At 40.4% G+C, this 26,895-nt stretch overlaps 1 long non-coding RNA gene across 1 annotated transcript; it reads left to right on the top strand.

The window, feature by feature from the left end:
• Positions 1-1,805: 1,805 nt before the first annotated feature.
• LOC115426433 (uncharacterized) lies at positions 1,806-26,895 on the top strand. The gene is made up of 3 exons (XR_003936339.1): positions 1,806-1,819; positions 18,985-18,991; positions 26,740-26,895. It is a non-coding gene; the product is annotated as an uncharacterized LOC115426433 (long non-coding RNA).

Below are 26,895 nucleotides of genomic sequence, written 5' to 3'. Positions count from 1 at the left end.
GGGCCAGTGTGCACCCCGATGCCACAGCCAAGCACCCGGGGGCCCGGAGGCCCTCCCCCCCATCCCTGCCCCCCGTCCCACCAAGCTCAGCCCCCAAACCCCATACGCCCTCCAGCCCCCCACTCACCCACACAAGCATATACACACACCCACTGACACCCAGACACACACACCACCTATCCCACATCTTCAGCCATTCACACACACCCACATGCACAAACACCTCCATCCATGCCGATACACCCACCTTCCCACATGCATGCCCACACACACACACCTACATATACACATACACCCACACATGTACCCACATCCATCCACAGCAACCCACACCCACCTACACTCACACCTGCGTGCACCAGACACGCATATCTGGAGCGCCACCACCTCACCCCACCCCCTGGCAGCGAGCAGCACCGCCGCGAGTCCCCCCAAGGTGCGGCACCTGAGCGCAGCCCCAGTGCCAACTGGAGCCCAGAGCGGCAACACCAGCCACCAGGAACCCCACCGCGGGCCACCACCCCAACAGCAACCGCCACACCCCCAAAGCCTACAGTATTTTGAATGTGATTGCAGTACCAGTTTTGGCCACAATCCTACATACAGCACCTTTAATATAATGTAAACTGAAAGCAGGGCACAAAACTGAAATGTTTCATTTTGATTAACGCATTTTTACTAGACTGAGTATGATTTGCGCATGCGCTTTCTTTAAAACTTTTGGTGGCATATGCACTGAAGTTTGAATGAGTGTGTGGTGTGTGAGCACTGAAACTTTCTGCCATGACAGGTTCATGTGGTAAAATGAATTTGAGCTAAGGCTGAGGACAGACAGTTGCTAGCTCTGAGAGCCGGTTAGTATGTTGTTGCTGGAGGAATAAGCTTTCTGAAGGAATAAACACACACAGGGCCACTACGCCAGCCACACTGAGTTCTGTTCTAAATCCGAAGCTGTTTATGGGCGGGAGGAGGTTATTTTTTTTAATTGTTGGGATTTTAAAAAAAGTTTTATCTTTCAGGCTAAGGTAGTCGTCGTCCCTCCCTTGCTGTCATCAACATCTTTAACGCCGGAGGTGAGTTGCCATATAATTTTAAAGTTACACAGCAGGCCTTTATAGATATCTATGCATATAAACAATGATGTCGCTGTCATGTTTATGCCTTTAGATGACGTTATTTTGCAAAACTAACAGTAGAGTTAATATTGAGATAATGTAGCCTTGTGTGTTGTTAGCAGGAGGACTAGCTAGCCGTCATATTAGCAGGCAGGCTGAGCTTCAGAAACATCACCATTCTGGTAAATAGCAATACCATCAGAGGCAATTTCTTATAGACTGCAAGGGAAGCTTGGCTTCCTCTAAAATTATGAAAATAAATGGTTAAATATGTACAGTTGTGTTGACATTTCATTGAATACAAATGTGTTAGAACACGTTCATCTCAAAGACGAGTTCATTCAGAATCAGCTTTATCACAAATCAACTGACTTGATGTTGTTCACTTCTCATACATTCCCATTGCACTGTTTTCTCATACGATCTATGGTCAGTGCATTTGCCCATAGAAGCCCGGCATCAATGCACTTCAATGAGACTGAGTGGAACAGTTTTTTTCATTGCCTCAAAACTGGACGGTAATTGGATAAATTACGCTCGGCGTCTCTGGGGGTGAATGGAGCGGAGCTGTGGGCGGAGCTCGGCTGGGCTGGACGCCAGTCTTCCACGTGCTGATTGGAGGATCAGTCTAAAGGCTGAATCCCATTTGATTGACAGCTATTTTGAGATCTACTCCTTCACTTGACAGAGTTCAGTTCAATACCGTCGTGCATTCTGCTGTGAAATCGAGAGAGAAACCACTACGAAATTACTTGTTCATTTCTTGCACTGTAAATAAAACACATTCATTGTACTTCCTTGTTTCAATTTAACATATTTTCAACATTTTCTTGTTTAGTTGGTACGATAAGATCACTGACTATTTTCTTAAAAAGGAACGGAGGGCTGAATTTATTTTTAAATAACTTGACTTTTTTTTTTTTTTTTTTATGTAAGCCGACAATGAGCTTCCCCTCTCTGAAAGATGAGCAGCCGCCAGTGAATACCATGATGTGTAAATAGTAAAAAAATAAAAAAGTGTTTTTGATGCTGGGCATGTGATGGCAGACTGTGTAACTGTATTCTGCATATGGCTCATTGCTTATAGCCCCTCTATTGATAGTCCTTAATACAGGTCATCAATGTTAGATGGCCATATGAATAGACTTCTAGAGTCTGTAGAATAATGTATATGCCAGGACATCTCTGTAGCATAACAATATGTAATGTAAAATGGTATTTTGACTTATGCATTCTTAAACAAATATTGCGCTTTTTTGCGATGTGAAAATTGAAGTAGGCCATAATGCAGTTGCTATGTGATTAAGTGTGCAACCCTAATGTATAATGTCAGGACATGCCAAAATCATCAGTGTCTGAAACCCCAGAGGATTATTTGCTCATTGTTTTCTCTGGTTGGTAAAGCTTAACTGAACTATGTAATAATGAAGCAACAGAAATTATGTTTTGTCTGGTATTTTATTTCATTGGCATAGTCAATCTGATTTAAAAAGAACAGAAGGGATAATAATGTTTTGTCAAGTTTACACTGAATAGTTTGTAGTTCATGTAACACTGAGAATACCCAACATTAAAAAATGTTTTCTCCTATAACTTAAGGAAAGCAGCCACAAGATCTACTGTGTGCCTACAGTGCAGCCACCTACCAATTTGGAAGCTCCTCTACAGCATGTAGTAAGTTCTGTGTATAATATCAGGAGGGCATTTGAAATTATTAGATCACTCTCCTCTCCTCTCCTCTCCTCTCCTCTCCTCTCCTCTCCTCTCCTCTCCTCTCCTCTCCTCTCCTCTCCTCTCCTCTCCTCTCCTCTCCTCTCCTCTCCAGTATTTTTCCTCAGTTATCCATGCATGTGGAAATGTAATGACTGTGACCATTCATATTCAAAAAGATCTGAGCTTTTAAGACATTCTAAACTTGATCATCAACATTACGGGCGGGGCTATGCTTACCCCTGTACCTATGAGAATTACCCATGCGCATGCAAGACATGGAAAGCTCTGCTGACCCATCTAGGCAAATCCCATCCTGCTCAAAAATCCTCACAGAAAGATAGATTTTCACCATTCAAGTGCCACATCTGTGACATCAACTTTCTACTGAGATAGACTATTTTGAACATATTGGGACACATTTGAAAAATCATGAATCTGTCAGTTGCATATTTGCTGGTTAATAAATTTTCAAAGTTCCTTCAGCATGCTGTTTTTCATTTCCAGATCAATGCTGAGTTCATGTGAGTTACAACAGTTCCCTTGCAGAGTTCTTGGTGCAATTGGAAAAGCACTCCACCAAACTGCTGGAGGTCATCGGGAGCAAGGGAGGACATGTGAAAGACCAGACCACCAGGACCTTGCAGGTTTTAGATGAGGTATCTATGTATGAGTTGGCTGTCAGTGGGATCCATAATTGAATAGTTGGTGTGTTTGTGATTTTAATAAATAGTAACTGTTTTTACTCAAACTGTGGACATCACCATCAGAAGAGAATGCATCTTCAAATCTCTGATGATCTACCTGGGTGAGTCTGTTCAGCACCTTATCAAAGAATATCAGGTAAGGGCATTTCTCTCTCACTAACACAGACGACACCCACACACCCATTTTTGTTCTTGAAATGTAAAATAGCACTCTATATTTTTCCTGGTAATAAGCATTCATTTGATTTGTGTCTATTTAAATTTCATGGCCAAACTGCTATAAAAACAGCCCCAAGTCGGAAAAAAATAGTAATTTTTGATGAGTCCCTGACCTTTATTGTATCACCATCATCAGTCTAAACTGAGAACTCTTGTTTCTGTCATTCATCCAGTTTATTGTCTAGTGTTTAAGTGGGGAGACAGACTGACTATATATCAAAACAAGCAGCTTCTTCTGGATATTATTGTTATTATTAATCTATTTCATACTATTTATACTTTTTAAAATGTTCAGCTTTCTGAAATTTTTCTCATTGAAATGAATGAGAGCAGTCTTTAAGCTGTTCAAAACTTCAGCCTCCTTCAACTACTTCATCATACTTTCAGCTACAGACTTCATTCAGCTTCTAAAATCTTCACAAGACTTTCAACTATTTACCTTGTATTAGCTTATTCATATCTTCTGCCATTGATGTATTAACTTTCAAAGTTCATGACCATTACTGACAGATTTCTACTTTATAATGGCTGTATATTGCTTGGAGCTCTCAGGGCTAGTGCAGGGTGATGTCATCAGAATCAGCTTTATTGCCAGGTAGTTGGTTGGTTATACAGCCATGAGGAATTTTCTTTGGTGAATGGTACAGACAAGGCGGAAAACATAAATTATAGCAGCACAAGACAACATTATGGACAAGGACATAATATTTTCCCTCTCTCTTAAAAAAAAAGAGACTTACAGAATTTGCACTGCGAGCTTCTGAATGCAGCTAGATCCTGCTCTATTGCCCATAGACTCCAATACTACAATGAAACTTGCTCTAATGTCAAAAATATTTACTCAAAAATCACCAAAAAATGCTCACACATTCAGGAAGTCCTGATAAGTTTTCTGATAGGAGCTACTGTTTTGCCACCAGAAATTCATATGTGAGACCAGTGACAAGGCAAGTGTTCTCTATATTGTCATACATCTTTTACACTAATCCCAACCAGTTCAGGTATTTTTTAATCATTTCATGTTATTCAACCTCCCTTTTCAGAAGTTGTACTTTAATCAGCTATTGCTGCAGCTACCTTAGCATTACTTGAGCAATTTCTGTAGCTGTCAGGTTCCAGTGTATAGCAGCAGATTTAAATTCTTCAAAATCTTCAACTATTACACTTTTATTACACTTGCAGGATCTTCAAAATTTTTCTTTTGCCTTTTTAACACTTCAACTGATTTTAGCACTTAAAAAGCCAATCATCTCTCAGTTTACAAGTTTTACTTTTCAGCTATAACATCAGACTTTTCAGCATTGCTTCAGCAATGGCCTTCAGCCTTCAGCTTCCACACGCATTTTCTTCAGGAAATGCTCTTACTAGTTGTCCTCATTTGTTGCTTTTTTTGTGTGTGTGCAGGATATGCAGGAAAATGAGGCTGACGAACTCGAGCAGGCAAGCATGGCAATCTTCTTTTACTGGAAAAGAGGATCCCTTACATCCACCCAAAGACATTAAGATAGTCGTCGATGGAACACAGGTGCTGAACAAGGTGCCCTCAGTTGCAACAGCTGTTGCCATGTTCTTCAGGCTCACACGCGCACTCGCCCTAGAATATCTGAAAAATCGGCAGTACATCCTTGAATTTGTGCAAAAACTCCTGATAGAGCTTGGTGGAAATACGATGTCCCCAAAACTTCATAGGCTGAGCACCCAGCGTTACAGCCCAGAGTGGGCAGTGTTGAATTCCATTGACTGCCTTGATTTTATGTTTTCATTGATGAGAAAATTTTATGATGTTTCTACAACCAAGACTTTGTACCCTTTTATACAGTGTTGGTGTCTGGAGTTCGTACTTGCATGACTGCATTTCTGTTGCAGTACTGACAAAAGTATCTGTTATCACAGGCAGAAGTAGACAGTGCGTAAAACCTGGAGAGTGATTGTATTTGCACTGCAGTGTTTGCACTGATTTTTGTACAGCAGATAGTGAGATTTTCAGATAAAGAGAGGGCCAGGAGCTACCTCGCATTTTTGCAGGTTATGGAACTGAGGGGGTTCACAGAAATGATCTGATAACCCTTTTTATTTTAAGGAATAATTCCTCTCTGCCTGTGTATTTTCTGTTATAGTTTGTGATTTATTTTAGTCAATAAGTATATTAGTTTGGTTCTGTTCAGTGAAAGTAAAATGTACCCATATATACAGTGTATTAACTTGAAAATCCAAATGTTTTTTGGTTGCTCTTTGTATGTGAGAAAAAGAACCTGTGTTATGGTTGAGAAGGACTGTTCATCTTTATACATGTTGAAAAAAATGTAGTGTTAGCCATTTGGCTAAAAAAAAATGTTCACAATAAATAAGAGTGTGTTAAAAAGGAATGTGTTCTGAGTATAAATCAAAATGTATTAAAAGCAATTTTTTAAAGTTCAATTTTATATACATGAAATTATGACAACATAAAATTTTTATTTGAGACAACTTTAAAAAAGTAGTTTGCTCCCACATTCAAAAGTGGTTTACATGAAGTTAAAATATTCAGGTTTGATGAGGTGGATTATTTACATTAAGTAATAAAGCAAATGTATTTATTTTGATTTAGGAAAACTTGAATTGGTTTGCGTCACCTTCAGAAATTGGTTTACATGAAGTTAAATATTTTAGGACCAACTAAGTTAATTATTTACATTGCATCAATGCTAAAATATTAGGTGTGACAGATTACTTCATTTTTTGTTAAGTTTAGCTCATGCTGAATTTTTTTCAGTGTGTAGTTTTAGGAGTGATAGTTGTAGTAGTGGTTTTAGGAGTGATAGTAGTTGTAGTTGGCTGTTTTGTCTGGTTCTTGTTTTATTTGTTTGGTTCTCCAGTATTAGTTCTGTCCACTCTCCATTTGTGGGTTGTACACTAGTGTTCAGACTGGTGCAGCTAAGAAAGCAGAAGAGTGTCCGTTGTACTGTACAGCTGGTCAGGCCTTCACACTCTGCAGCACATCAAAACACATTTACTTTTTGTATTCCTGCCATTTTAAACAGGGCTTCACTAAGCCAATTCCCAGTGAAGAATGACCATCCATCGCCCCCTTTTATCTGGTCCTTTGAAGTGCCGAGCTGTTGGGATAAACTTGAGCCTAGGAAGAGAGGGGGCAAATTGGATGATAATCCTTGTCTGAGTGCCAGAGATGTCAGCTGGAAAAAGTCAGGTGCCAGTGCGATTCCTGCTATTCCTCTGTAGCCTTTGTCCACCATCATCACATTCTCCCCTGCAGCAGATGCACATCCATCCAGTCCTGAACTGATTCAGGGAATTTTCCTTTCTACCGGCTCGTGAATGGCTGTGTGAAAAGGCCAGGTGCTCTATCTGGTATTGTAACCCGTCTACACTTAAGGCTGAAAAACAAACATGTCCATATCAATGCTAACTCTTGCACAGCTTAAAAGGAGGAGCGGGAAAAGGCTTTGTCTTCATTTGGATTCCAAGGTTCACTATCAGTTTAACGCATGATCGAGGAAAAGGCTCATTTTTATGTGGAGTGCTGAGACCTGGTAAGCTGACAGGCTTCATCAAAGAAAGGAAGGCAGGAGGATGCTTATACATATACACTAAATCATGAGCATTTACTTCTTTTATCAGTTTGTGTAAAATGGGCTGAAATATTAAAAACTGTGAAGCCACAATCTGTGATAAGAAACTGTTCACTGCTCCAAACTTTACTGTTGTGTTGTAGTGATTCTTAATTTTGTATTTGTGTCATGGCCACGGGGTGAAGTTCTATAATACAGCCCAATACCAACCCCCGAATTGTAGGTTGACAAAGCCACCCCGACGAGGGGAACAATAATAGGCCAGACTATAACAGGCACACCGAACTATGAAAATACATAGTCTTTACTGAATTGCTTTATTTTCACATAGAGAAAAAAATACATAATTTCTTTTCTAAAAACAAACACATTAATCCATCCTCACTCCCACTTTGGTTAAATACAAACAAACAAAAAAAGCAATATTTTAAAGCTTAAAATTGTTCCAATTGCACCACAGCGGTGAGCCAGAGCCTAGAACAGATGAAAATAGACCCTACTAGGGTGTAGTAGCATGTCGTTTACACACGCCGGAGGTTCATTGAAGAGCCTCTTCGGCGTTAATGGATGGGGCGGATTGTTCCGCGGGTTTTGACTGATCCAGAACCCAAAACAGTTGTCCCAGACGGATTGGCCTGGGCCCCCAGCAGAGGAGGAGCAAACAGGTCGGATTTCCAAATTCAGGGGAAAGAGAAGGGGAGGCTCATCACTCCTCAAATCCATGCTAAAGTGTGCAGTTAGCGCACGGACAGTTTTAAATACCCAGCCGAGATGACCGCCAGCGACGCACACCCTGCTCCCAAATGCCACCAGAGAGCACTGTATCACGAGCACGGAGTTTTCCCCCATGGAGCACGTCCCAGCATTTGGGCGCTAAGACATGCGACACAGACCGCGCAATAACTGGGCTTTAAATCCCAGCACAGGTGACTAAACTCTGGGTAGTGGTTTGGGCCGAGCTGCTCTCACAGTCGGCGGCTCTCCTGCAACCGGCGGGTGACGTCAGGGGTGAAAGAGACCGGGACCAGGTGAGAGGCCCTTCTAGTATAGATTCTGGCTGGCGATTGGTTGACCAGCAGGTGTGCGCATCACCACATTCGGTTACAGATATTAAGATTAATGTGCTTATATAAAGTTTGTATGTCTGTTTAGTGCTAGGAGTTGGTCATTGGTTGACATGTGCTGACTCTAATGCTAATGACTGTCTCAGATGTACATTGTCACATCTGCTTCCAGACGTTAGTCTGGTTTTGTCTGTCTTGTCTATCGTTTCCTGTTTTATTTTGTTAAGTTCTCCTCATGTGTCATGTCTGGTGTCTTTGCTTCCTGTTTCTAATTTGGCCCACCTGTGTGATTACCTGTCCCCGCTCTGATTTGCTCCACCTGTGTCTCATTGTCTTCCCTCCCTCTTGTGTATTTAAGCCCTGTGTTTTCCCTTTCCTGTGCCAGTTCGTAATCTCCTTCGTGCATTACTTACCAGTGTTTTTTGGATCCTGTCTGTCTGTCTGCCTGTTTTTGACCCGGATTGCCTTCTCTGACTTCTGCCTTTTTGCCTGACCCTTGTCTGTGCCTCAGCCTCCAACGAGTCAACGTGTGTTCGACCATTTTACCTGTTTTACCGGTACGTGAGCTTGCCTCTTCAACATCCCAATCTGTACATTTAAAACATTCCTGCAGGGAGAGCACAGATTCCTCTGACCACATTTCAGTGTCCTTGGTCCTTATTTTCTCTCGTTTTAAAACAGTCTTATAGGTGGGCAGGAGATGCACACAGTTGTGGTCAGCAGATCCCAAAGGAGGTAGAGGGAGGGATTTATAAGCATCCCTCACTGACCCATAACAAAGGTCCAATATTTTATCCCGTCTGGTTGAACAGGATACATACTGGTAAAAGTTTTTCAGGGTTGTTTTGAGAGAGACATCCATGTTAACCCAACCCCCACGGACCTCGTCAACATCTACAACAACACACTGTCTACCTCCCTCAACCAACTGGCCCCCATGAAAACAAAAACCGTTACCTTCACTCACTCAGCCCCCTGGTACACCCCAGAATTTCACAAACTCAAAAAACAACTGAGACAGCTTGAACGCCTACACAACAAAACTGGACTGACCTTACACACCTTTGCCTACAAAGAACACATGCACCTGTACCAAACCTCACTTAACAAAGCCTGCTCCGCCTATTACACCTCATCATTCACACTGGATCCTCCAGCCCCCGCTCTCTGTTCTCCACCATCAACAAAGTCCTCAAACCCTAGGACAACATCTCATCATCTTTCACCCCTGAAAAATGCTACAACTTTCAGTCATTTTTTCCCTCCAAAATTTAAAGCATTCACAACCAGCTTGCCTCTTCCTCTGCCATCACCTCTGACCTGGAACCCATTCTTCCTCCACCCACAGACAAACAGCTCTCCCATGATGACCTCTCCGAAATACTCTCCAGCATGAAATCACTCACCTGCCCTCTGGATCCCATCCCCTCCCCCCTTATCAAAGCCTGTCTCACCCCTCTTGCCCCACTCATCACTGACACCATCAACACCTCACTTACCACTGGCACAGTTCCCCTACCTCTCAAGACTGCTGCCATCACTCCCCTCCATAAGAAACCTGGCCTAGATTCCAATGACCCCAATAACTTCAGACCAATCTCCAACCTCCCTCTTCTGTCAAAAATACTGGAAAGAGCCGTCGCAACCCAACTCAAGCAATATCTCCTCACCAACAAACAATACGAAACATTTCAATCTGGATTCCATTCTCACCACAGCACTGAAACTGCCCTTCTCAAAGTCACCAATGACCTCCTACTCTCCTCTGACTCCGGCTCCCTCACCATTCTCCTTCTCCTTGACCTCAGTGCAGCTTTCGATACTATCAATCACTCAATCCTCCTCCGTCGTCTGCATTCCATCGGAATCATTGACTCTGCCCTCTCCTGGTTCACCTCTTATCTGTCCGACAGATCTCATTACATCTCCATCAACAACCACAAATCACACACCACTCCTGTATCACACGGTGTCCCTCAAGGCTCTGTGCTCAATCCCATTCTCCTCATCCTGTACATGCTTCCGCTCAGTCACATCATCTGTCACCATGGTCTTCACTTTCACTGTTATGCTGACTGTTATGCTGATGACACCCAGCTGTACATCTCCACTAACGCTATCGCCCCGCCATTCTCTCCACCATCAACAACTGCCTCACTGACATAAAAACCAACAACTTTCTCAAACTCAACAGCAATAAAACTGAAATCATCATTTTTGGACCAAAATCCCGTCTCCCCTCCTCCCAGAACTTCTCACTCTCCATCGATGGTCACACAGTCACCCCCTCCCCCCTGGCCAGAAACCTTGGCATAATCATGGACCCCACCCTCTCCTTCAAATCACACATCAATCATGTCACCAAAACATCCTTCTTTCATCTTCGCAACATTGCACGCCTCTGCCCCACCCTCTCCTCCTCAGCTGCCAAAACACTCATCCACACTTTCATCACTTCCAGACTAGATTATTGTAACAGCATTCTTTATGGCCTCCCTTCCACTGCCCTTCAAATATTACAGTATGTTCAGAACTCAGCCGCCCGGCTACTCACCCACTCCCGCTCCAGAGATCACATCACGCCCGTCCTCCGTCAACTTCCCTGGCTCCCCGTTCAACAGCGCATTGACTTCAAGATCCTCCCCATCACCTTCGAAGCCCTACACAACCTTGCCCCCTCTTGCCTGACTGATCTACTGCACCACCACACCCTTACTCGCCGCCTCTGCTCCGCGGATGCTAACCTTCTCACCCCCATCACTAAGACTAAGTTCCGTACCCTGACAGAGCTTTTGCCATCGCCGTCCCAACCCTCTGGAACTCCCTACCCCTTCACATCCGGAACTCCAACACACTCACCTCATTCAGAAGTCAGTTCAAATCCCACCTCTTCAGATCATCATTCAAAAACTGACTGCCTGTTCCACCTCATCCACTCTCATCTACCTTCTCTTGTGTGTTTTCTTTTGTCCGTATTTGTCTCTGTATTTGTTCCTTGATTGCCATTTAGTTTTAACTCCGTATCTGTTTACGCATTTTATGTGTTTGTCCCTTGGCTGTTTATTGTAAAGCGTCTTTGAGTACTTAGAAATGCACTATATAAAACCGATGTTGTATTATTATTATTATTATAAACACGTCCTCCACTGAAAATAGTTTGCAGTTGACTCCTCCACCCCAAAATAATGAAACAAACATTACTGTTTATTGTTACATAATTTAAAATTTAAAGACATTCATAGTGACCATGGTTTCAGAATAAACACTGTGGTTGTTTGTGAGTTTGAAGAGCTCACAAACAACCACAACAGCTCAGACACATGCCATTTTCTGTCATTTTTTGTGATAGAAACAAAAGTTGTGGTGGAGGGTGTGCAGTGCATTATATAACATATCACGTTATTAATAAATGTAAATGACTGAATGTAAAGCTATTGTTAAAAGTAGTCTACTACATCAGCATTTATTTTACACATTCCTACTCCACTGTCATATACTGATGCATGAACATTTCAATTAGTCTCAATGTCAAAGTTCTCAAAGCTGTCTTATTCCATTATAAGGACTGAAATTTACAAAATAATATGTTACAAATTACAAATTGTACCCACATTTTTACAGACTCTTCCAATGTCAGTTCAGTATTGCATTAAATGTACTTTGCTGGACGTTGGAAGGTCAGTCATTAATTGAAAGATAATGTCAAATATCAGCTTCTAAAACAGACTAAAATTATCATGTACATTTTAGACTGTTTTCATCATTGTGGTTTTTTTTTTTTTTTTTTTTTTTTTAAGCTTTGCTTTCCTCTTGTTACCTCTTTCCCATTTTTGTCTTGTGTCCTTTACCTTGTCATTTTTTCATATTGTGTATTGTGTAGTTTTTTGTAACATATTTTGGTAAATATACAATTGAAGCCTCATTTTACATGGCTTTGATTAGGTCAATATTCTACTTTAATCAGGATCTTAATTTCACATATGAAATTACTTTTATGTATTTTTACTTATTATTACAGTTGGTGACCCAATAAAAACATCTTTATGAGCCCTACCCTAAACTTAGGGTTGATTCCCAGATAAATTTGGGATATGCAGATCTGACCATTGTTGGGTTTGGTTTAGTTGAGGCACAAGAAAACCTTGATTTAGGGTGAAAGAACACAAAAATGCACAAAATTGTGCACAGAAACATTAAAATGAAATATGAAACAGGACAGTAATCCTGATTTCCTGTGTGTAAGCCTACAAACTTTTACTTTACCAGGTTTTTATTATCAATTTCTGACACCTAAGGACTTATGTTGACTTCTACATAGCACCAGTGACAGTATGGTCAGGGGCAGAGGCAGAGCCTCCCCTATAATCCTGAAAAGAAAAACAACACAAAACAAATAATGATAAAATAAAATAAATGTTGCTATTTGTCCACTGATCAGTTCTGTAAATGTATTTTCCATGCAATTCAAAACTGTAGAATTTCCGCATTTCCCATTCAAATTCAGGGAAGAGACATGCAGTGTGGCAGCAGTGAGCTGAGCCTTACAGTTGAGGACAAAATTATTAGCCCCCCTATGAAATTTTAAGTTTCTTCAAGATTTTCCTAAGTACTTTTTTAACAGAGCAAGGAATTTTCAACATAGCATTTCTGAACATACTAGTTTTCTTTAGAAGGCACAAATTATTTATATTTGCACACCAAAACAGCATTATTTAGAAAAAAACTAAAATAACCAGGGACATTATTATTAGCCCCCTTTAAGAAATGACCATTTATTAAGTCATGGCACAAACCACTTTTGTGCAGTGATGTGCTGTAACTTCACAGGTGATGTGTTTAAAAGTGATCAGGTGAATCAAGTGATTTCACTTAACATTTAAGTTAAACATGGTATAAAAGCCTCAGTATGGCTCATTGAGCTGTCAGTTGAGAAAGCACCATGCCCAAAACTACAGAAATCATGTTGGACCCGAGAAAAATGATTATTGATGTAGACAAAGCAGGAGAGGGATGCACAAAGCAATCCAAGCATTTCCAAGTGTCAAGAACTGGAGTGAGAAGTATAATCCAGAAATTCAAAAACAGCCACACAGTACAGAACAAGCCTTGCAGAGATAGGAAGTGAAAGATTTCAAAGACCCTGGAAAGAAAACTAGTGAGAGATGGGCCTAAAGACCCCAGAACAACTGCCAAGACACTGGTGAATGACTTGGCCACATCAGGAATCCTAGTCTCTAAGAAGACAGTCACTATAGCTCTGAACTGGAATGGACTGAGAGGATGCAGACCAAGAAAAAGTCCACTTTTGAAGAAGAGACACCTTTAAGCCAGACTTAAACATGCTCAGGACAACCTGGAGAAACATTATGCATACTGGAAGTGTGTCCTATGGTCTGATGAGACTAAACTAGAGCTCTTTGGCCATAGAGGCAGCGTTTATGTTTGGAGAAAAAAGGGAGAGGCATAGAACCCAAAGAACAGCGTCCCTACAGTGAAACATGGTGGTGGGAGTATTGTGTTGTGGGGATGCTATAGTGCATCTGGAACTAGAAATCTGGTCAAGGTGGAAGGAATCATGAACAAAGAAAGATGTGGAGATTTTGAAAGAAAACCTTCAGCAGTCAGCAGTAACACTGGGTCTGGGTCATTGCTTCATCTTCCAATATGACAACAATCCAAAACATACATCTCTGTTGGTGAAGAGCTATGTTCAGAAGACCAAAGTGAATGTAACTGAGTGGCCTGCACAGAGCCCAGACTTAAATCCCATTGAAAATATTCGGGGTGACCTAAAAAAGAACATCCATGCCAGAGGGCCACCAAATCTGGAGGAGCTGGAAAGATTTGCCAAAGAAGAATGGGCTGGGATTCCTCAAAAAATAGTGTCAGAGACTTGTAATAAAAAAATACTATGACTGCAGGCTGTTATCCAGCAAAAAGGATACACAACTGACTGTTAGGATCAGGGGGACTAATAATTTTGACTCTAGTACTTTTTGTTTTTTGTGGAATATTTTCATTTCTGTGTGCAAACTAAAATCATGTAAGCATCCAAAATAAAACTAGGATATCTAAGAAAGCTGTGTTAAAAATGTGTTGCTCTGTGTAAAAGCACTCGGGAAATACCTTTAAAACAATGACATTTTTGTAGGGGGGCTAATAATTTTGTCCTCAACTGTACGTTGGATTGCATAATCCCTCACAAACTGTGCTGGCGTCTCATGCAATTAGACTGTGTTGCTGTCTCTCTGTTTATCACCAATAAAATGGTTTCAAACACTTTGATTATATGCCCTGACTTTCCATAGTCTGGATAATGTATAAAATGTATGTGTGTAACTTTTTCAGTCTAGGACACCAATCATAAAACTGCAAAAAAAAAGGGCACTCGGTGAGGCAGCCAGTACTCCTGCCTCATGGCAGAGGGCGCTCCTGAGCACACAGGTTCCTCTTGCAACTGTATGGATCTAGTGGAGCGATTAATTTATTTTTCCTTCTCTCCCTGTCTTAACCCATAATGACCCAGTGCTAATTTTGTGGCAGTTCCAACATTAATTTTTCTGTATCTTTACCCTTTCTTAGGTGGTTTATCATTAAAATTAAAATGATTCTATTATTATACTCTGTATTTTGCATTTTTCAGCAGCAATAAGGTATTTTCCTACATTTAATTCAGTGATCATGTAGATATTCATAAAAGCTCAAATTAAAGTTGAGGGTTATTATGTCAAAAACCAGAAGAAAACGTGACTATTTTAGTAAAATATATCAATAATTGAACATAAAGCAAGGGTGTCCATCCACTGTCATTGTACCAACTCCATGGGTTTTACTGGTGAATAGATGTTGTAGAAGATGACGATGTTTCTACATGCACTGCGGAGCCTCTGAACGTCCAAATGGGTCATATCTGATGACCATGAAAAGATGACAAACTGTATTTCACACCAATTATTTACATGGATTGATAGGATAAATGGATCAACAGGTACCTCAATCAAATCAATCAAATTTATTTATACAGCACCAAATCATAAAAGTTATCTTGTGACACTTTACATATAGAGTTGGTCAAAACCAGACTCTAAGCCAATTTACAGAAACTCAACAGAATCCTCCAGGAGCAAACACTTATGACTGGTGACAGTGGTGTGGAAAAACTTCCCTTTAACAGGCAGAAACATTGAATAGACCCAGACTCCAGGAGGATGGCCGTCTGCCTTGACCAGTTGGGGTTAAAAAGAGAGAGTAAAGGAGGAGAAAAAGAGAGAGCGATAGAGATAGAGAGAGATTGGGGGAGAGGGGGAGAAGGGGAGAAGGGGGGAAGTAGGGGGAGACACATGGATGCAGTTGATGCACAGATAACAGAACTAGAACATCTATGGAACTATATAATAAACACTATCATAACTATATGGATAAGTGAGTGATGACGATGAAAGCAGGAGAGAGGCAGGACCACAGCAGCAGGTCAGAGATGCTCCTGGGAAAACCTATGAGGTAATAAAGCACAGAGACTCCAGGGAAGAAGTCAAGTCAGTAACATGAATTCACTGGGGCGTAAATAGAAGAGAAAGTTAGGAGAGAAAAGGTCAGGGAGAAAGAGGAGCAGAGAGGAAGTCAGAGAGGAGGAGGAGGAGAGAAGAGCTCAGTGTATCCTGATGAGTCTCCATCAGTCTAAGCCTGTAGCATCAGAACTAAGAGCAGCCTGAGCTGCCCTAACTAATAGATTCATCAAAAAGGAACGTTTTTAACCTACTCTTAAACATAGGGAGGGTGTCTGCCTCCCGGTCTGAGGCAGGGAGGTGGTTCCACAATCATGGAGCTTGATAGCTGAAGGCTCTGGTCCCCATCCTACTTTTGGAGATTCTAGGGACCACCAGAAAGCCTGCATGTTGAGAGCGTAGTGCTCTAGATGGATTGTATGGAACTAAAAGCTCTTTCAGATAAGTAGGTGCCTGGCCGTGAAGGACTTTGTATCTAACTTAGTATCTAACTTTTTATATCAGTAAATGATTTTGGTTGCCACTGGATGTTTAGGTCTTTTTGGGTTCATTTCAAATTGGAAGAGTACAAATCCTACATAATTTTAATAAAAATTTAATTTTGACCTTAAATGAAATATGCGTCGTGTGTATGAGTAAAGAATGGTGATATGAGATATGAAACATAACCTGTTGCCAATGAAATGGTGAATAATATACTCTTGGGTTATATCGTTACAGATCTGGCTCTGAAAGAGTCAGTGCCTCACCAGCCATGAAACTCACTGTATGTCACTGCTTAGCACCCTGCACAGTCTATAGTACCCAAGGTGTTGACCATATGGCTAAATGTGAGAATTTGGGATTGAGAACATGCTCATTTATTCATCACACACCACAGCCATTATCTTCGATGCTATTTCCAATATAGGAGGTATGCTTCTGTAAAGCTTTTCTTCATCCAGGGGATGTTCTGCACTACATTATGCTCCTATCCCTCGCAGAGATCAGTGGATTCACAGCAGGAAGCTTCTCACAATACACCACAGGTTTTTATGCTGAGCCAGATTAACTCACCAGGGTGCTGCCGGTGAAAATAACAATAGCTGGACAACGTGGGCTCTTATAAATGCTACCATGCTCTGTGCACTGTGTGTACATTTTAACATTTGCAACAAATCATCCAAGGTTCATGTTTGTCCTATTTTGACTCTTGTATGGTGTTCATATTTTTGTTATTCAGACAGTGCTCATGGGTCTGGTGTAGAGATGTAATGATATGAAAATTTCATATCATGGTTATTGTGACCAAAATTAGCAATATAAACAGTATTTGACATTCATTTTTGCTCTTTACCTCCCGAATGTTCCTCATGATGGCTACAGAGGCTAGGGTTCTTGGAAAATGTTGTCTTGTCTGGATTTCAGGTCTCATCAGTGCCTTTCCTAGTTCCTTGAGAAACAGGCATCTCCTGTGGAGCTTCCATCTGTTCCACTTTGGGTTCAGTGCCATCCAGATTACAAAGGCATTAAATGCTGAGATTTTTGCAGTATGGCAAAGAGTATCATCATGGGCCAACATAGGGTCCTCCTTTTGCAGCAGTAAAAGCTGCAAAACTCCCTGTGCAGTGGACTTGTAAGCTGGGGTGCCAATAAGAGGGGGGTTAACATGACAAATTCATGGGGCCCAGCATTTGTGGGGGGCCCATAGAGCAGTAGAGGGGGTCCAGTGGATACAGGATAGAAGTTGTGAAAATGTCCTGTAAGATCCGCTGTATGAGAGAGGCATAGAAGTCAGGAATCAGACGTTGAAAGCATGTTAAGTTTCAGTTTTGTTTTTACGGTAGACCGCACTTATGAGGAAGTGGCATCACAAGCAGCCCAGATCTTTATGCTATATTTTGCAGATTTAGATGGCATAGTTTCTAGACAGTACACGGGCAGCAGCATTTTGGATTAGCTGAAGGGTCTTTACTTTTTGGGACAGCCTGAGTAGAAGTGAGTTACAATAATCTAGCCTGGATGTAATCAAAGCATGGACTATTTTTCGGCATCGTTCTGTATTAAAATATGCCTAATTTTAGTAATATTATGCACAGGGCCATTTCAAGATATCTGGGGGCCCTAGGCAAGAAAGTAAAGTGAGGCCCCTAATACGCAAAGATGTGGTGGTCGAATCACCAAAGAAGAAAAATAATTATTATTATTAGGCCTATTACATTATATAATAACATGCAATTAGTACTGATTTTGATAGATTTAACAATGATAAGATTTTTTTCCTAGACTGTGATGTAACTAATTCCATGCAGCCTGATAAATACCTTCAGCTTGTGAGGAGGTGGCATTGTCACTATCAAATGGCGCTGACAGAAATTTAAGCAAAGCACGTAAAAAAGCAAAAAAAAAAAAAAAAAGCAAAAAGGCATTTGGTGAGTAGGCTTACTTGTGTCCTTATTCTAGGAGTATATGATTTAAGTGCGGAGGATTTGATAGCAACTTTGCAGGAGAAGAACTTCACTCCCCATAATGCACCAAAATGTAACGTCAGACCTCATCGGCAAAACTACCTGAGCACATGGTGCAAAGTGTTGTGATGTGTTGATGGGCAAGTGTGGGAAATATAGATAATTACAGAGTTTAAAATGTAGGATTGTGATTACATGGTTCACAGACATGGTTCACAGACACCGCCATTCATTTTTTTTTTTTTGATGTTGTATTTGAATATTCTGAATATTTGACGATTTTGAAAAGTGTTGTAATTTCCTAATTATTCTCATTGTTCCTGAACGCCTCATGCATTGTTTACGTGTGCCTGCCTTGAACGTGAGGAGAACTCAGTTCCGCAGTGAGGGCACAGAGCTGATGTGAGGGACTCGAACAAATGTTGGCTTGAAAATAAAAACTTTTGCTGCAGTCCTACTCTGGTCTTCTTCTGAGCCTAAATCAGCTGCAACACAAGGACAAACGATGAGACGGACAAACACAATGGAAAAGGGACATTTTTCTCCTAATGGGATGGAGAGATCACCAGCGGAAATTGATAGCTAACCAAAAATGTACATTGAACTTGATGGATTATTGGCCAAACTGGATGGGATTCATAGGACCAGCCAGTAGGTAACTCAGGCATCTTCGGAATTTTGTCGAGATGTGCATTGTGGGAAACGCCGGTTTGCGCTGCTGTCTGGCTGCGGCAGCTGCTAAAGACATGACGCGGAAATGGCAGGAGCTCTATGCATATTCCTCCAGTCATTTCCGCGTTTCAGCCATGTCCGCTTCCTGTTTCATCCATATAATATCACATGCTCGCACTGCGGCAGCGGCGCAAGCCTTTGCTTCACACAATGCAAGTCGCGACAAACTTCCGAAGATGCCCGAGTTACCTCCTGACTCTGTTTGCAAACATCTGGTTTGTTTATGGTGGATGGCACTTTGAAATTGTTCACCATAATGCAAGAGATTCAGGTGAGTAATCCCAGAAAGACTTATGGATTCATGATACTTAGGCTATGACTGAGGTTTTACAGATTTTATGAACAATTGGTCACGAAAGTCTCCCGCACCTTTAAGTTAATGGTCATTAAATGGTCACTACCACCACAATACAGCAACTCTTAACTCTTTTCACTAAATATTAACTCAACATGCATTATGTTGGAAATATAATGAACACAAGATTAATAATGGTATGGTAATTCATTGTAAAAGGCAACTGGTCTCATGTTCTGTTTCCATGTATTTATTTGTTCAGTCAGATAACTCACAAATAGAATGAACCAACATAGAATTAACCATTGCACTAATTTTGTGCAAAAGCTCTAACTAACTTGCATTAGTCTTGCATGTCTCACCCTCTTTTGGGCTGCATACTTACGCCCTGGTGTCTGATCACCTTCACTTGAGCTGGTGGTGCTAGGTGGTGTGGAATACTGACAAAAAACATCTCCATGTCTATATGTTTTTTCACAGACATCCTGTGGTCTTGTTGTCTTTTCCCCCATGCTTTTCTGACTCTCCTTTTCTCCCTGTTGGATAATTTGCTAACACTTTTCAACTTTCCCTCTTTCATTTGTTTCTTCTTTCTTTCTCTTTCCTTTGTTAAATACTATTGGTATTTCACTGGGGCATTCTTCAATCTTAGCCTGTATTCTCTCAGTCTCTCTGCCCCACTTTTTGGCATTTTGGTGTTTTATTTCTCCCTGCAAAATCACAAATACAATATATCTCATGTTTAAAAATGTTATTATTATTATTATTATTATTATTATTATTATTATTATTAATAATAATAATAATAATAATAATAAGCATCAAAACAATGAACATACCTTTTTGTCACTACCGAAATCATCATGTCACTACCAAAACATTACCACATGTTTTAGTAGTGACTGTTGTGGTAGTGACACATTTAGCTAGTTTTTAGCTTAACTCAACAATGCTAGGCTAAAAATGGCTAGCAAACGCGGTTCTGAACAGGTGTACACAGATAAAAACATGATATTTGGCATTAAAAAACAAAATTGTTTGATTAATTGCAGAAATTATGTGTTCGGTAGTGACAATCCTTAAAACCACATGTGGATTTTCAGACTTTGGAAGACATTAACTTCAGACTGATGTTAACTCATTACTCACCAGGTGGACATTGAGGATCAGCAAGTCAGTGCCAGTTTCTTGATGATGGAATTAGGGTGTAGGTTAAAACCTGGCTCCGCCTATGAACTAAAAGTCTTTGTGTTTCGGTAGTGATATGAAAACATGGGACAGCATTTTAGATATGAAATTTTTTAATAAAAAAAAAAAATCAACAAAATCAATCTAATTATTTCAACTTCCCTATAAAAGAAATCAAATGGTTGTGTCTAAAAACAAAATTTAGGAAAGTGGGCAAATAATTTACGTTCTGTTTTCATTAATTGAATTTTAGGGGTCTTTATATATATATATATATATATATATATATATATATATGTGTGTGTGTGTGTGTGTGTGTGTATATATATATATATATATATATATATATATATATATGTATATGTACGAGGGCCGTTCAATAAGTTCATGGCCTCACCCAGAACAGAACAACACAGACTGATAATTTATATTTTATTTTTCAACATAATCTCCATTTACAGCAATGCACTTGGTCCATCGACGTTCAAGCATCGCTATCCTATCACGAAAGAATGTAACATCCTGTATTATAACAACCAGTATTTCTGGGTGAGGCCATGAACTTATTGAACAGCCCTTGTATATATAGTGAGACTGAGCAGGTTTTCAGGGGAGCCAGTGTGGTGGGGGAAGAAGAGAGACAGTTATTATAATGAGTCACCAGGTCAGCGGGGGAGAATGCTGGGGTAGGAGCTGATCAGGGTGGAGAGATCTGTGGTGTTGATTTGTTAGATGTTTCTGAAGGAGATGGTCTGTTCTTTGGCATTGTGTAGTTGGGTGTGAATGTCAAAAAGTACAGCTTTGTGGTCAGAAACAGGAAAATTTGTGATATCAAGGCTGGTGGGAGTGATGTCAGTGCAGCAAATTAATCCGGTATGTGGCCTTTGTTATGGGTTGGGAGGTTGATGTCTAATGAGAAACCGAGACAGTCCAGGAGTGATGTGTCCAGGAGTCATTGGCAAGGATACTGGGTGGGTTGTCAATGTGGATGGTGAAGTCGCTGAGGAGGATCACAGTGGAGGACATTGCACATACGGATGTTAGTATTGATGAGAATTCATTGAGGAAATATAGAGACAAACAACCATTCACTCTCACATTCACACCATTTCCTTTCTAATCAGTCCTATCAACCTCATTCAGGGCACGTTTCCAAAACAAAGAAGCAACTCAAGTATTTTTTTATCAAAAACCCAGACATGAGAATATAAAAGATTGTTTTGGAGAATTCGGCTTTTATGCACACCAGAGAAGTAGAAAAAAGGTATTGAAACAAGGGACACACTGTGAAGTCAATCTCTATCAAGAATAAACTGAAATGGCAGCTGCAGGACCCAGTGATTCAATACAAACAGTTTCTGTGCCTCTCTGGTGTAGGGATTTGCAGGAAAAAGAATCAGATAAAGGACTGTAAGAGGAGATTCCTAAACTTCCACGAAGATGAGAGAGCAGTCATGGTGATCTGGGTTCACATATACCAGCATCATGTGCATGACGTGGGACTGTGAACACTGTCCATGTCGTGGTCCATGTATTTACAGGTACATCTAGAAAAATTAGAATATCATGAAAAAGTTCAATATTTTTTGTCTCTCATTTCAGAAAGTGAAACCAATGTATTATATAGACTCATTAGACATAGACTGAAATATTTCAAGCCGTATTTCTTGAAATTTTGATGTTCATGGCTTACAGACAATGAAAACCCAAAATTCAGTGTCTCAGAAAATTAGAATATTCCACAAAATCAATTTTTAAAAAAAGGATATTTTAAACAGAAATGTCAGGCTTCTGAAAAGTCTGTTCATTTCTATGAACTCAAGACTTGGTTGGTTCTCCTTTTGCATGAATTCCTGCATCAGTGTGTGGTGTCATGGAGGTGATCAGCCTGTGGTACTGTTCAGGTGGAATGGAAGCCCAGGTTGGTTTGATAGTGTCCTTCAGGTCATCTGCTCAGGTGGATCTGGTGTCTCTCATCATCCTCTTGACAATACTCCATAGATTCTTTATGGGGTTCAGGTCAAGTGAGTTTTCTGGTCCATCAGTCCCAGTACCACTGTGGTCATTGAACCAGCTTTTGGTACCTTTGGCAGTGTGGGCAGGTGACAAGTCCTGCTGGAAAATGAAATCAGCATCTGCATAAAGCGTCTCAGCAGAAGGAAGCATGAAGTGCTCTGAAAAGTCCCGGTGGAAGGGTGTGTTGACTGTGGACTTCAGAAAACACAGTGGACCAACACCAGCAGATGCCATGGCAGCCCAAATCAGCACTGACTGTGGAAAGTTCAAAGTCCTCTTTTCAGATGAAAGTCAATTTTGCATGTCATTTGGAAAACAAGGTCCTAGAGTCTGGAGGAAGAGTGGAGAGGAACAGAGTCCATATTGCTTGAAGTCCAGTATGTAGTTTCTACAGTCAGTGATGATGCATTCATGCATGTGTGACCAGTAAAATCTATAAACTGCTCCTGATCAAGTCATGATAATTTTATAATAGTGAGCAAATACTACTGATGGATTTTTGGGTTAACTAAATAGAGTAGTCTTGCATGTCAATGTTTCTAAAACGGCGTTTTTCTGGACTAATAAAAAAAAAAAAAAGCCGAAAATTGAGAGTATACCCACTTCTCCAGGGAGCACTACACCACTGACCACTACTTGAACATTTGCATGTTACTAATAAAGCTGATTGCTTTGGATAATAAATAGTCACTAAATAGCCCTGCCATGAACTGGCAGCATGTCCAGGGTGTACCCCGCCTTTGCCCATAAGTAGCTGGGATAGGTTCCAGCGAACCCCGCGACCCTAGTGAGGATAAAGCGGGCTCAGATAATGAATGAAGGAATGAATGAATGAATAAATCTAAATCTGGTGTTTTACTTGTATATTAAATTACTATCATCTGCTCCCTTTAATCATTTTTTCTTTATGTCAACAAGATCAAAAGTATTAGCCTCAACCTCTGAAACACATGGCCTCATGTCATCTTAATATTTTAGATTTCACTCACCTCCTGTTGGGTTCCCATCCAGTTTATCACAGCTTGTGTCCAACTTTCTCAACCTCAATCTATCAGCCTTCAACAATTTTAGACCTTTTCAAAATTCCCCTTCATTTCTCTGACCATCTCTGTATAGTTGCTGAGGGAAACATTATCTTTGATCATAACCACAAAAGAAACAGCAAAGACGCAGAAGAAAAGAAATGGTGAGAAAAACCTTCAGGTGCCAAAATGACAGAAAGGAAAGAAGTGCTTCAACTTTTGTAAGAGAGTGAATGCCTCTATAGCATATCATAACTGAAAAGAAAAGGAATTTGGCCACAGTCAGAGGAATCCTGTCTGAAAATAGAAGTGACAGTATTGACATTGAAGTGACCTTGACCGCAAACATGAATCAAAATCCTCTGAGTATGTTTTAAGGCTTGAGAAACAGATTTCTAACATACACAATATGCATTTTCTGACTGTCTAGTTCTGTCTTCATCCTATACAAGTCAACATGTTTCTTTACTGAGGGACTGTTTTCAGGCTTTGTGGGAATATTCCAGAAGACACCATAGATCAATCTGTGATGGGAGTGAAATGTTCACAACATCAGCGTTAATTAAGAAAAAGCTTTCCATTTCCCAGTATGTGTAGTAACACAGAACCTTTTGAAAAACACATACACAAAAAAAAAAAAAAACACCTCAGGTTAGTGTTAATAACTTTTTTTTTAGATGCCAAACTGGAAGAAAAATCCAAGGCACTCTCTTTAAATATTAAAATGCCTTTATGAACAATAGTTTTTTGGGTCTAGATATGACCGTGCCATGTTAATAAAGGCATTTTAATGTTTAAAGAGAGTGCCTTGTATTTTTCTTCCAGTTTGATATCTACTTTTTGAATCCCTTTTTCCAAAGAGCACCTCGAACAAACTCTTTTTTTTGGTCCGAGAAGCTTTCCTTCCCATGAATTTTTTGAACTTTTTTTTTTTTTTTAATCAAAATTGAGGAACGTTTCTCTCCTACAGAGAAACTTCAAAATGTGCATTTGTGGAAACATGTTACTGGAAATGCTACCCATCACACAGGTGGAACACAGCGTGAGAGCCTGTCTGGTTGATGATGATCACAGGAGAAAAAAACAATAATGAGCTGGAGACCTGGCATGTGGACAGCATTCAAGTCACCTCTTTCATTACCCGATATGCTCTGGAGGAATTCACCATCTGAAAGAGAGGCAGGATTAGAAACGGCTGCTGAAACAGGTGGCTGGATTGTGAAAAAAAAAAAAAAAAATCAGTCTGGTGGTGCAGTGGTTAGCACTCGTGCCTCACAGCCAGAAGGTCCTGGGTTCAATTCCAACACCAGTCGACGGGGGGTGGGACCTTTCTGTGTGGAGTTTGCATGTTCTCCCCGTGTCTGCGTGGGTTCTCTCTGGTACTCCGGCTTCCTCCCACCATCCAAACACATGCACTAATAGGTTAATTGGTTAATCTAAATTGCCCATAGGTGTGAATGTGAGAGTGATTGTTTGTCTCTATATGTTCAGCCCTGCGATGAACTGGCGACTTGTCCAGGGCGTACCCTGCCTTTGCCCCCATGTAGCTGGGATAGGCTCCAAGCGACCCCCATGACCTTAGTGAGGATAAAACGGGTTCAGAAAATGAATGAATGAAAAATCAGTCTGTCAGTTCAGCACTTCGACCCACTGATAACATTTTCACTGTGCTCCACCATCTGGCTTTGATGTAACAATTTTTTCATCATAGTTTGTTAACAATGTACCTCAAATACCCCATGAGTGGAATACAACCGTGGCAATAAGAAAATGCTGAGAGTGATAATGAAATCTGAGTTAGATACAAGTTTATTCTAACATCACTGTAAGTTACAATCAGCATGGTATGCATTTAATGTATTCATGTTTTACCTTGAGGTTTGTGAAATCTATTCATGACATGGTTCAAAATGACACAACTGTGACAAGTCCTAAACATATACAACATGGGCGTTTTTAGCCCATTTTTGGGGGTGCTGAAGCACCCCTAAATTGATTCCCAGCACCCCTAAAATATTTTAGGAGTGCTGAATTTTTTCTTTTTTCTTGTTCTTATTATCTCATTCTTAACATGCTAGAAAAATGTCAAAGCCATGTGCAGTACATGGCTGAAACGTAATATTTTAACAACAAAAATACAGCACCCACCACCACCACCACCTTGACTCAAAAATGGTTTGATCCTCCCCATCTGTGCGCACAGGTGCTGCCTTCCAGAGTTGGGATATGGTAGGGGTGTAAGTACTTGGTGTAAACCAGGACATGTGACACATTGCTTTACTTCAACCACTTAATACCAACACATTATTATCATCACCAGTCCCAATTTTTGCTGCATTGAAATGTAGATCACTGTTTATGCTGTTAGGTGGGAGTTAGCTGATGTTTTTTCTGGCTAGGAAATGTTCCATGTGGTTCAGTCAACCTCTGTTTGAACTGGACTGAGAGAAGCTGCTATTGTGTCATGTGCATGCGTTCTGATTAAAGACAAGGTGCTACTGTCTCTGTCTGACTGGATGTCCATTAATTCCTATTGTGTGTGTGTGTGTGTGTGTGTGTGTGTGTGTGCGTGTGTGTGTGTGTGTGCGTGCGCGCACGTGTGTGCGTGTGTGCAGACAGACAGCCTCATCATGAACGTACGATTTTTCATTTTTAGAAAAAAAAAAAAACAAAGAGCCAGATTCAGGTAAGATTCTAAGATCAACTCGTATAACCTAATTTTCCGCAGCAACCAGATATTCTATTACAATGATATTGTAAGATGGACAAATGTACCAGTTTATATCTCTTATTGGATATAAAACATATTGCTTGGTTTTTTGCGTTTTGGTTAAAGCACAAAGAGAGAGAGGAGAGCAGAGAGACGTTTAACATATACACTGGTCTACAATTTTTTATTTTATTTTATTTTATTTTATTTTTTTTTTTACAAATTATCTGTCTCAGAGACTAAATGTGCTAAATGTTACCTATTTTAATCAGATTAATTGGAAAGCAAATGACCAAAACTGGTTTGCTGATGTTTTGATGGAATATGATGGTGTGTTTTTCCACATATATGTTGGTTTCTGTCCATTTATACAACAGATTTATAAATGTTCCACTGACAGAAAAAAAAAGAAAAAAAAGTGAATGTATTGTCATCTGTAGACAGTGTTTTGAAGCAGAATTCCTCTGGAGTTAATCCCATTCTCTCGTATATGTTGAGGAGCTGCTGTATCATAATGGAGGATTGTCTTCCACCAGCAATTAGAGTTAGAGTATATTTCTTTTATGATTCCAATCCATTCCTCTTTTAGTGTGGCT

The sequence above is a fragment of the Sphaeramia orbicularis genome, chromosome 9 (genome assembly GCF_902148855.1).
Source record: "Sphaeramia orbicularis chromosome 9, fSphaOr1.1, whole genome shotgun sequence".
In the NCBI taxonomy this organism is placed as follows: Eukaryota; Metazoa; Chordata; class Actinopteri; order Kurtiformes; family Apogonidae; genus Sphaeramia; species Sphaeramia orbicularis.
Note: the sequence above shows the minus strand (reverse complement) of the source record. Positions and strands in the feature narration are given on the sequence as shown.